Source organism: Carassius gibelio, chromosome A16, assembly GCF_023724105.1.
Source record: "Carassius gibelio isolate Cgi1373 ecotype wild population from Czech Republic chromosome A16, carGib1.2-hapl.c, whole genome shotgun sequence".
NCBI lineage: Eukaryota > Metazoa > Chordata > Actinopteri > Cypriniformes > Cyprinidae > Carassius > Carassius gibelio.
The window spans coordinates 10,330,347-10,341,381 of record NC_068386.1 but is presented as its reverse complement, the minus strand read 5'-3'; the positions used below and the strand labels follow the sequence as shown (position 1 = coordinate 10,341,381).

Here is an 11,035-nt window from a genome sequence, read left to right as displayed (position 1 = left end):
ATCAAAAATACAGCAGGATATTTAATTGTACACATGGTGTAATTTTTATCCCTGTTTTCACCAAACCCATCTTGAGTGTTTGCTGCTAAAAAGCTCTTTTTTGTTTGTTTCATCTGACCATAGAAGCCAGTCCCATTTGAGGTTCCAGTCTTGTCTGATAAATGAATATGCTGGAGTTGGTTTTTGGATGAGCTATAGGATAATTTTTCTTGAAACCCTCTTAAACAACATGTATTGATGTAGGTGGTGTTTGACAATTTTTTTAAAGGTTTTCTGACCCCAAGACTCAACTATTTTTTGCAGTTCTCCAGTTGTGGTCTTTTGAGAGTCCTCTCAACAGTGCATTAGGGCGATATAGACACACGTCCTCTTCCAGGCAGTTTCATAACATTTTCTGTTGATTGGAAATTCGTAATTATTGCCCTGATTGTGGAAATATAAATTTCACTGCTCTAGTTCTTTTCTTCACTTCTTTTCTTCACTTCAATAATTTGTGAAGCTCAATTACCTTTTTGCTGCAGATCAGAAATATATTCTTTGGTTTTTCTCATTGTGATGGATGATTAAGGGCATTTGGGCTTTGTTTTTCCCCCTATTTATATTTCTGTGAAACAGGAAGCAATGGCTGGTTAATTTCATGTTCATAATCACCCTAGAGTACGCAAAATTGCGAATATGAATGGGAATATACTTAATAATTTCTAGGGGTGTCCTTAATTGTGGCCAATGTGTATGAGAAAAACATTTATTTCATAATGATATTTCCCCCTATTTTTAATTCTTATTATCCAATGAAAGGTTAGATTTTTGTGATTTTTTAAAATAAAAGATCAAAAGTATTAACAATGCAGATTAATTTTCACAGCCTTCTTTGATCATTTACAAAGGGTGTCCAAATTTTTGGCCATGACTGTATATATATATATATATATATATATATATATATATATATATATATATATATATACATACATACATACACACACATACATATGTATATATTTTGCACACAATAGGATATTGCAAAACCATCAATACGTGCACACACAGAGAAGATACAGAAACGAAAAAAAAGGGAAGTAATATTAATAAAATAAATAAGCAATAATATTAATAAAATAAATAAGCATTAAACTCGTTATGTCCTCACATTAAAAAAAAACAGAAATGAGTTTATGCCTAAGCATCATATTAATAATGCTCGTAAAATCAAAAAGACAAGCGTCAAATGACCAAACGGTCACCAAAATATAAAGGCATCTTTGCTATTCTTAGAGCAGCGTTTAAACTTTTATCTTTCATCACCGGAATGTGCGCTGCGCTCTTCCCCTCCTCTTCCTCCCCCTCCCGCCTCTCATTTCTGTTGACGTTTGGCTTTTGTGCCTGTTTTACTAAGTGCGCATAATTTTCCTATCAAAAGCGTCTATTCCTGATTGGAGTTTATTTTTTTATGCTAGCGTGTGATACTGCAACGACTCTGATGTAGTGCATTTCGAAAGCAACGCGTGAATCGCTTAGAAGCGCGAGCTTTTCGCCCAGGATCTTCAAGGTTTTGTTTCCTTTGTCATACTGTCTTCCTGTGCTCATCTGCGGAGGGTATTTCAGTCGGTCCGTCTGCTCGTCGTGCTGCTGTTTCTCTCGCCAGCTGGACAAAATTCACATTGACTTGTATCCCCGAACCCCGTTGTGGTTGTAAACAAATCATTTCGGCGCGCATGTTATTATTTAGGCTAACAATCTGAAATAGCTCGCAGGCTGTTTTGGATTAGCACCTGTCTGGAATCTTCGACAGTATTCGCGTAGGGATAAATGTTCTGCAGAGCTGCTTTAGGATGTCAGTGTGTTGTATTCTTCTCGCTCGATAAATTGATGGTTTGTTTTGTGATTCGGTAGGCCGAATTGTATAATTCTCCAGTTGAGACTGTTTTGCATATCTGGCAAAAGGAACTTGATGATTGGTTGACCAATTAAGAGCTTCTGAGCTGTTGTTGTTGTTTTGGATTTTGATTAAAGAAGAGGAAGTTTATTTACTAAGTTCAACCAACCAAGAAAGAAAAAACAACAACAATGTTTCATTATTTGAATGATGTGGATGACAGCCCATACATGATGTGAGTTTTAGTACTTTTAAAATGAAAACATGAATTGTTGAGTGAGTGTTTGAGGATAACCTGATAATCCATTTGTGCTTTAAAATTAAATCTAGTTTCAAAATACATTTTACATCTGTATACTGTAATTGCATGTTATGTTGTGACAGGGATCCATTCGCTGCGCACAGGCATCAGATGAGGAGTCTCTTTGGGTCCTTTGGGATGGACCCTTTTCCTCTCACCCCTCAGATCCAGCATCCACGTACTAGTTTGCAGGTACACATTAGAGCTGTAAATAAAGGGCCTGATTTTTAAAACTTGTTCTATGCTTGTTCAATAAGTCCTTTAGCTAATTTGATGTTCATCGTCAATGACCTACCTTTTAAAAACTGCTTGTAAATCCCTCTTCAAATCTGGGATGAATTTTTATTGCCTTTTGTTCCTTCATTTAGCACAGGTACTGTTATTATTTTTATTATTTTTTAACCTTTTGGTCATAGGCCTCATTGATCTCAGTTGAAAAAAAAAAACATTATTTTTGTATAATTTAGTCAATGTTCACTCTAAAACTGATGTAAACATAGATCAATGAGACCTATTAATAATTCAGTTTTTTAAAAAAAGAAACACAAAACCTGTGCAAACAGAAAAGACGTTAATAAAAAGATTGAGTCCAAAATTTAGTAGCAATGTAGCATAGCAAGAAATTTCTAATAAATTATTTGTAGGCTGGTAATTTTTGACTGGAAACATCACAAGTGTAAATGAAATGATGAAATTCCTCTCTGGGTCAAAATGACCAGAACACAACATGAGGGTTAAAGGGACAGTTCACTCAAAAATGAAAATTTGATGTTTGTCTGCTTACCCCCAGGGCATCCGAGATGTAGGTGACTTTGTTTCCAGAGTAGAACACAAATAGAGATTTTTAAACTAATTGTTGCAGTCTGTCAATCTTATAATGGAAGTGGATGGGAATCACAGCTAAAAAATACAATAAAACAAACAAAAAAACATTAAAAAAAAAAAAAAGTAAACCCTGCGGCTCGTGACGATACATTCGATCTGTGCATGAAACTGAACAGAGCATGTATATAAGTCTGCGATCCTCTATAAAGCAAGAAGAAGAAGACGCCTCAGGTGCAGGCTGTGATTTGAGGAGGCGCTCATACTGTTCAGGCAATGCAGTGCATTAGAGGTTAAAAACGATAGTTTAGTTTTATTGTATGTTTTAGCCGTGATTCCCATCCACTTGCATTATATGACTAACAGACTGTAACATTTTGTTTTACAAATCTCCATTTGTGTTCTACTGAAGAAACAAATTCACCTAATTCTTGGATGCCCTGGGGGTAAGCAGATAAACCTCAAGTTATCATTTTTGGGTGAACGTTCCCCTTAAGTGAAAATTGTTAATATGTTGACCTGTCAGTTTGATGCTGAATTGGTATCTCTGCAGTTAGTCTCAATTGTACTTGTACGTACGTATTTATGAATTATTTATTTTAGCCTTGTATTGAAGATTAAAGTTTTCATATTTTACCCTTTGTAGCCACAAGCTGGAGCCTTGTCCCCCTTTGGCATGATGGGAATGGTATGACCTTCTTCCTTGTTCACCCCTTTGCAGCAGTGTTTGCGCTACATGACCTCCTCAAGTTTGTGTAAATTCCACTGATCTATATAATGACTGGATTGCTCATTGCGTTCGAAGATATTTTTTTTAAGATATGTGTATGTAAATTACATTTTTACTTCAGATGTTATCTGCAATGCTTATGGTCTTTTTGGGCAGGATAAGTGATATATTGAAATCGTGTAGGTGGGTGTGTCTGCTGCGCACTTGTGGACACCAGTAACTGAGCAAACACAAAATATATTTCTTTATGTACATAATCAGGAAATATTAAACAAGAAAATACATTTCGATTTAGTTTTAGAAATTGATTCAAATATACTATGTATAATACAATACAAGCCTCTGTTACTATATTGCTGTATGTTGTATTGAAAATCGAAGCTCATCATGCATCATTTTGGAAATAAAGCTTAATGTCTTTAAGTCCGTACCATATGTAGTAGTCAGCATTATTTCTCTGAAGAAGTTATGATGTGTATATTTTTAATATTTGAGCAACATCTATTTCAGATTCTTAAAGATCAAGCAAATTCTATGCCGTTTTACTAGCATTACCATTAGGAGTTAAATGTTGTGTATGTATGTTGAATTAATTATTAATTTAACCAACGTTTAAATCATCACCTGCAGGAATGCTGTTAACAAAATCAATTTTGAAACATTTGCAGTTAGCCTACTGTTTGAACAAAAACACTTTAACAAAATTACATAAACTGTGAATAACTAACTGTACAAGGTGATGTAAGGTATATGTGTATACAAACATAAATCTTTATTCAGATTTCAAAATGAGCACTTTGTCATTTGTAATGATGTTCATCTGAAGTACAGCCTTGGCCAGAAGTTTTGAGTGACACAAATATAAATTTTCACACAATCTGCTGCTACAGTGTTTTTAGAACTTTTTGTCAGATGTTACTATGGTATACTGAAGTATAATTACAAGAATTTCATAAGTGTCAAAGGCTTTTATTGACAATTACAATAAGTTTATGCAAAGATAAACCGTGTTGCAGTGTTGACCCTTCTCTTTCAAATCCACTGCAACTCACCCTGGAACGCTGTCAATAAACTTCTGGGGCACATAGTGACTGATGGCAGCCCATTCTTGCATAATCAATGCTTGGACCTTGTCAGAAATTATGGATTTTTGTTTATCCACTCGCCTCTTGAGGATTGACCACAAATTCTCAATGGTATTAAGGTCTGAGGAGTTTCCTGGCCATGGACCTAATATTACAATGTTTTGTTCCCCACGCCACATAGTTATCACTTTTACCTTATGGCACGGTTGCTCCATCATGCTGGAAAAGGCATTGTTCATCAACAAACTGTCCTTGGATGGTTGGGAAAGTTTTTGTACCATTCTTTATTCATGGCTGTGTTCTTAGGCAAAATTGTGAGTGAGCCCACTCCCTTGGATTTCAGTCTGTACCCAATGTTTTTCCTGGAGAGAAGTGGGTTCTTTGCTGCTCTTGACACAAGGCCATCCTCCAAAAGTCTTGGCCTCACTGTGTGCCGATGCATCACACCTGCCTGCTGCCATTCCTGAGCAAGCTCTGCATTGGTGGTGCCCCAATCCCACAGCTGAATCAACTTTAGGAGACGGTCCTGCCGCTTGCTGGACTTGCTGGTGCCTTGAACCCTTTTTCACAGCGATTGAACCTCTCCCCTCAAAGTTCTTGATGACTCGATAAATGATTGATTTTAGGTGCAATCTTACTAGCAACATTATCCTTACCTGTTAATCCCTTTTTGTGCAAAGCAGTGATAACTGCACCTTTCCTTGAACCATAGAGGTAAACATAGTTAACAGAGGAAGAACAATGATTTCAAGCAATTTAATGATTTTAAAGCTTCCCGTCTGTTATTCTATCTCTATCAGCATGACAGAGTGATATCTAGCCTTGTCCTCATAAACACTTTCACCTGTGTTAAAGAGCGAAACACTGACATGATGTCAGCTGGTCCTTTAGTGGCGAGGCTGAAATACAGTGGAAATGTTTTTGGGATTAAGTTAATTTTAATGACGAAGAGGGACTTTGCAATGAATTGCAATTCATCTGGTCAGTCTTCATAACATTCTGGAGTACATGCAAATTGCCATCACAAAAACTGAGGCAGCAGACTTTGTGAAAATTAATATTTGTGTCATTCTCAACTTTTGGCCATGGCTGTACGCTACTGTAATGTATATGAACGTTACTTTTTAATAAGCAGGGGAAATTCCACACCATTTACATAAGGAATTTTGCGTTGTAAAAATGTACAGGGATACTTAAGATATAAAAACGCTGAATTGTGAGGTGATGTTTTCTCATTAAAATCATATGATTTCTTATTAATTCAATAGAATAAATGAAAATAGTAAGGAATACCAATATGGTGTCGTGGTGGCTTCACATATATGACATCATGAGCAAACCAGTTCTCGTTTATAGATCAGTAGTCAGATCTAATAATCATCACCAGGAGGATTTGAAAATGAACCCCAGAGCATCTTATGCTTTAATGGCAATAAAAATACCCTATCTGTACAAAGGATCCCATTTATTTGATAAGTGGCAGACATTGTGCAGTGTCATAATTTTTACATCAATGCATTTTGACAATTCTGTTTTTTTGTTGTTGTTTTTTCTCTCTCTCTCTCTCAGGGTGGAGGTTTCATGGACATGTTTAGCATGATGAGTGGGATGATGGAGAACATGGTGAGTTTCATGGTGGCCTAGCAGCCAGAAATCAAGATCATTGAAACATTGTTTGTACATAAGAACAAGACTTCCGTTTGTTAATGGTAAAGAGTGCATTATCATTTATAGCTTTTTAGCTAGAGTAAGTGCAAACTGTGACTTTCAAGTAGCTGCCTTGTTTATTTCACTTTAAAATAATCTTAATTAATTAATTCTCTATAGCTTGACTACAATTGCATAAATTAAGTCAATTGATCTTAGATCACAATTTCATAACTTTCGTTTTCTTTACTTTGTAGGAACAAATGTCTGGTTCTCCAAACTGCCAGACCTTCTCCTCCTCCACAGTCATCTCATACTCCTCCATAGACACAGGCGCACCTAAAGTCTATCAACAGACCAGTGAATTTCGAACTGCCCCTGGGGGTGTAAGAGAAACATAGACACACAGCGGAATGTATTATGCAATAGACATGAAGGGGAATGTGTCCGTGACTGAGGCAAAATTTACACGACAACGATGTAGTCAAAAAGTTTTTTCTTTGCATTTTTAAAAAGTTTCACGTATACATGACAATGTTTTCAAAATGATTCATGTTTACACATATCTGCTATAACAGCCAAAAATGCTATATTAAGTATGCCAGGCCAGTAGTTGGTAGGGAAGTCTGTAGGGAAGTGATGATTAGCATGTGGCGGGCAGGAGTTCTGTCACTAAAATCACCACACCACCTGTTGCGCTACTCCACATTCATAGTGATAGCAGCTTGCACACAGACGTAAACAAACAAGCAATATTACGAAAGCAGCAAGTCATTTTGTGAGCAGCAATATCACCGCTTTGACGATAATGGTGGCATTTTCAAAAACTTGCACTTTGAAACCCGATTTAAAAAATATGCTTTTTCAGTCCCCAAAACGCAATTGTCATGTATATGAACAGGCAAAACCATAGACATTAAAAAATGATGGATGATGCATCTCCTGTTCTTTCCACTATAGCCAAAGCATCTCAGTATGGCCTCTGCCATCTTGAGTAAATGACGTCATTTGGAGCCAGAGTCTGCACAGTATTGTCTTGAGGTCAAACTCCCACAGGCCCAATCAACCACAACGACACATACCGTTTTTATAGCTTCAAATGACTTGCTAAAATCAAACTTTTCACAAAAACGAACAATTTAACTTACATCAGCATTATGATAAATACCGTTAATGACCAAAATCACATTTCAGAAAATTGTATTGTAAGTGTAATTTATTTTTTACATTTTGACTCAAGTACCATTTGTTTACATGGAGAGGGCGGGGCTTATGACCTGTACTGCAGCCAGCCATCTGGGGGCATTCAAAGAGCCCACAGCTTCATGGGCTGCGTGTGGCACACCTGGGGGCAAAACCATAGACTGTATAAAAACATGGACGTAGTGTCCCTGACGTCACCTGTAGTTTTCTGAAGAGCGTTTTTGAAACTCAAAGTGGGCGGTGTTGGCTGTTGCCATCTTGGCAGCGCACGTCACTCCCGGATGTAAATAAAAAAAGAAATTTCTGCTGTAAAGTTGGGCATTTTAACATGGGGAGTCTATGGGACTGACTCCCTTTAAGAGCCAGCTTCTAGCGGCCAGTCGATGAATTGCATGTTTGTTTCATGAGAGCTACTGGAAGGTCAAAATGCATAAAAAGTTTCCCATTTTTGCCTGAAAACATAGTTGTGTAAACTGCCCCTGATTCTTGAACCCTAGTTTTGAATATCTGGCACAAAAATTGATATATGGCCAATTATAATGTAACTCTCCATTGTTTGATCATTATTTGCTAAATTAATCCTGCTAGTTAGAAAATGTTGAATGAAAAATTAACTCTACCAGACAAACATGGGCATATGTTGGTATTGGCTGGACATGTTTTCACTGATTGAACTTGTTTAATTTGGTGTTTGCCAGGTCATCAGTCGGTGTGTCAAAATGCGTAATTTTTTTTATAAATGTATCATATTCAGAAATAGTTATATCTTTAACATTTTGATGCAATTTGGTTCTGGTAATAGTACATGAAGTTAAATATTATAAAAATAACTTGATTGAGAACTCTGATTCTTGAGTCTTATTAGCCAGTTCTTTTTTATTATTATTTAATGAAGAACACGTAGAAAGACTAGTGATGTCCAATTCTGAAGCAAATGGCTGTTACAAGCCTGTTCTTTTTATTATTTCTGAATTTCCTGACTCTTATAATGTGGTTTTATTAACAAAGTTTGGGAGGAGCACGATCAGATAATCATCCATTTTTGCACAGGTGCATCTCGTTTAGCTAATCATCTTAACTAGCACACAAGCATATATATATCCAGTCTTCCTACCTCCTGTCACACAACAGTTTTTCGGCATCCCTCCTCCACCCCAACTCCTCACTTCTAATCTATTTATCCCAAATTAAGGATAGGGGGGAGTTATTTGGGTTCGGGCTATGCTCCGGGCCCGGACCCCTCCCCCGGGGCAGTGCGCCAAAATATGCCTACTATTCGCCTTCAGATAAGATGTAAGGGTGAACTCGTGAAACACTCTTTTAACGTAAATACAAACAGTTTCTTAACTAATCTGACCCTCTGAACCACAAGTCAATAATTTTGTCATGTCAGACTCCTTGAACCAAGATTTGGTACTGTATTAAGTGCTACTTAAAGCTTGTGAGACTTAAATCTGTCATTAAGTAATTTCCAATTGGTTGTTCAAATGACAGTGTTTAGTCACAGATACACATGAGCTTTATTATTAAAATAAGAAATGTATTAATATTTATTGCAATGGTCCCAGCATTTGGCAAAAGAAATATTTAATTGTCCAGATATTTATTCCTCGAATTGGAATTCATAATGGAACAAATGAGGAACTATGAGGGAATTCTTAAGAGTAATCAGAATCATTAAATTACTTAAGACTAACAGTGATAGACTAATTCAACTGGATTGCCAATGCTTTGTTAACAAGAGATTTTTTTCATTGAAATACCACACATCAAAGTGTCAAAACTGTTGAATCACCCCTAATTCATTTAAAAATTTCTGTATGTGTCTTTTTGTTTAGATCAGAGAGACACGTCAAACGATGAGGGACAGTCAGAGTGGGCTGGAGCGAATGGCTATCGGGCATCACATTGGTGAAAGAGGTCACGTGATGGAACGCTCAAGGAACCGTCTCACAGGAGACCGTGAAGAGAGACAAGACTTCTTCAACCTGGAAGAGAGTTAGTTCAATCCCTCTTTGCCTTTTTCCCCTGCTCACATTTTGTCCCTGATTTTGGGAAGTAATTCTCCTATTCACTGTTGTAAAAATCACTCTTTCAGGTGAGGCAGCTGCCTTTGATGAAGAGTGGAGGAGAGAGGTGGGCCGGTACCCGCCCCCCTAATGCCCGTAGTTTAGATTATGGGCGTGAGCGGAGTGCAGGGGTAGGACAGCAGCTGGCCCTGACAGCACCTCCGAGCTCCTCCTCCTCTCCCTCGCCTCACCACGAGTCACCACGCCACCATCCTCCTCACTCCCGCCCACGCTATGACTGGTGAGAGGTATGAATCTCGCATGGCCTGAATGAAACTTCTCTTTTTGAAATTTGGGTTTTTAGACTCAAAAATATTTATTTTTGACATTCTGCATCTGTTTACAGATGGAGTTATCTAGCTGATGCTGTGAAGAGAGAAGGGAGGGATAGAGAAGAAAATTATAACAGATGGGTCAAATGTTTGATAGATCTGAACTGTCTCAATATTTGTAGTCAGCTCCTTACAGGGATGTGTGATGGCATGAGGTATCATAACACAGGCTGCTGTTTTAGACTGCATTTCTGTTGTGTGGATTTTGGCCTGGCCTGTGTACTTCATACCACATTACGACTCCCAAAGCATACACACCAGCATTCATCACAATTCAGACAGCTCTTCAACCTTGTGATATATACATACACTCAGACATCTTTGTATTTAAATGAATTCTCATGCTTCCAATATTTCAGTATCCAAATATTTAATGATACAGTACACGTATATACACATTCACACACACATTCACTGTAAAGTCTGTGTATGTTTGTGTTGACACTAGGGTATCTGTGGGTTAAACTGTACAATGCTGACTAATTAAACATATTAACTAATAAAAAAGACCTTGTTACATCATTGGCTGTACTGTGTTACATCTATGCCTCAATAGTCAGCAATATGCTTAGTGAGCCAACTGTTGCCCCCCCCCCCCCCCCCCCCCCCCGCCCCCCAGTCAGTGAGATAAAGAAAAATCAATTTTGTTCAGCTAAGTTGCAAACTGATGTGTTATAAATTGAAGTAAAGACATATCTAATGTTACTAAAGCTTCTTTTGAACACCTTGTTCAGCATCCTGAAAAAAATATGTATCATGGTTTCCACAAACACATTAAGCAGCACAACTGTTTTCCACATCTTGATTTGTAAAAGAACATGTGTTTAAAACATAAACATAAATTAAAATTACACATTTTAAAATATGAAACTAGAAAACATTTTAAATTGTAATAGTACTTTATAGGTTTGCTATTACATATGTATATTTCATATATTTATATAGTAATTAATAAATAAATAAATGCTGA

The 11,035-nt window shown here is 37.0% G+C and overlaps 1 pseudogene; it reads left to right on the top strand.

Moving 5' to 3' along the window:
• Window positions 1–1,326: 1,326 nt before the first annotated feature.
• On the top strand, window positions 1,327–10,587 carry LOC128030581 (myeloid leukemia factor 2-like; annotated as a pseudogene).
• The last annotated feature ends 448 nt before the right edge of the window (window positions 10,588–11,035 follow it).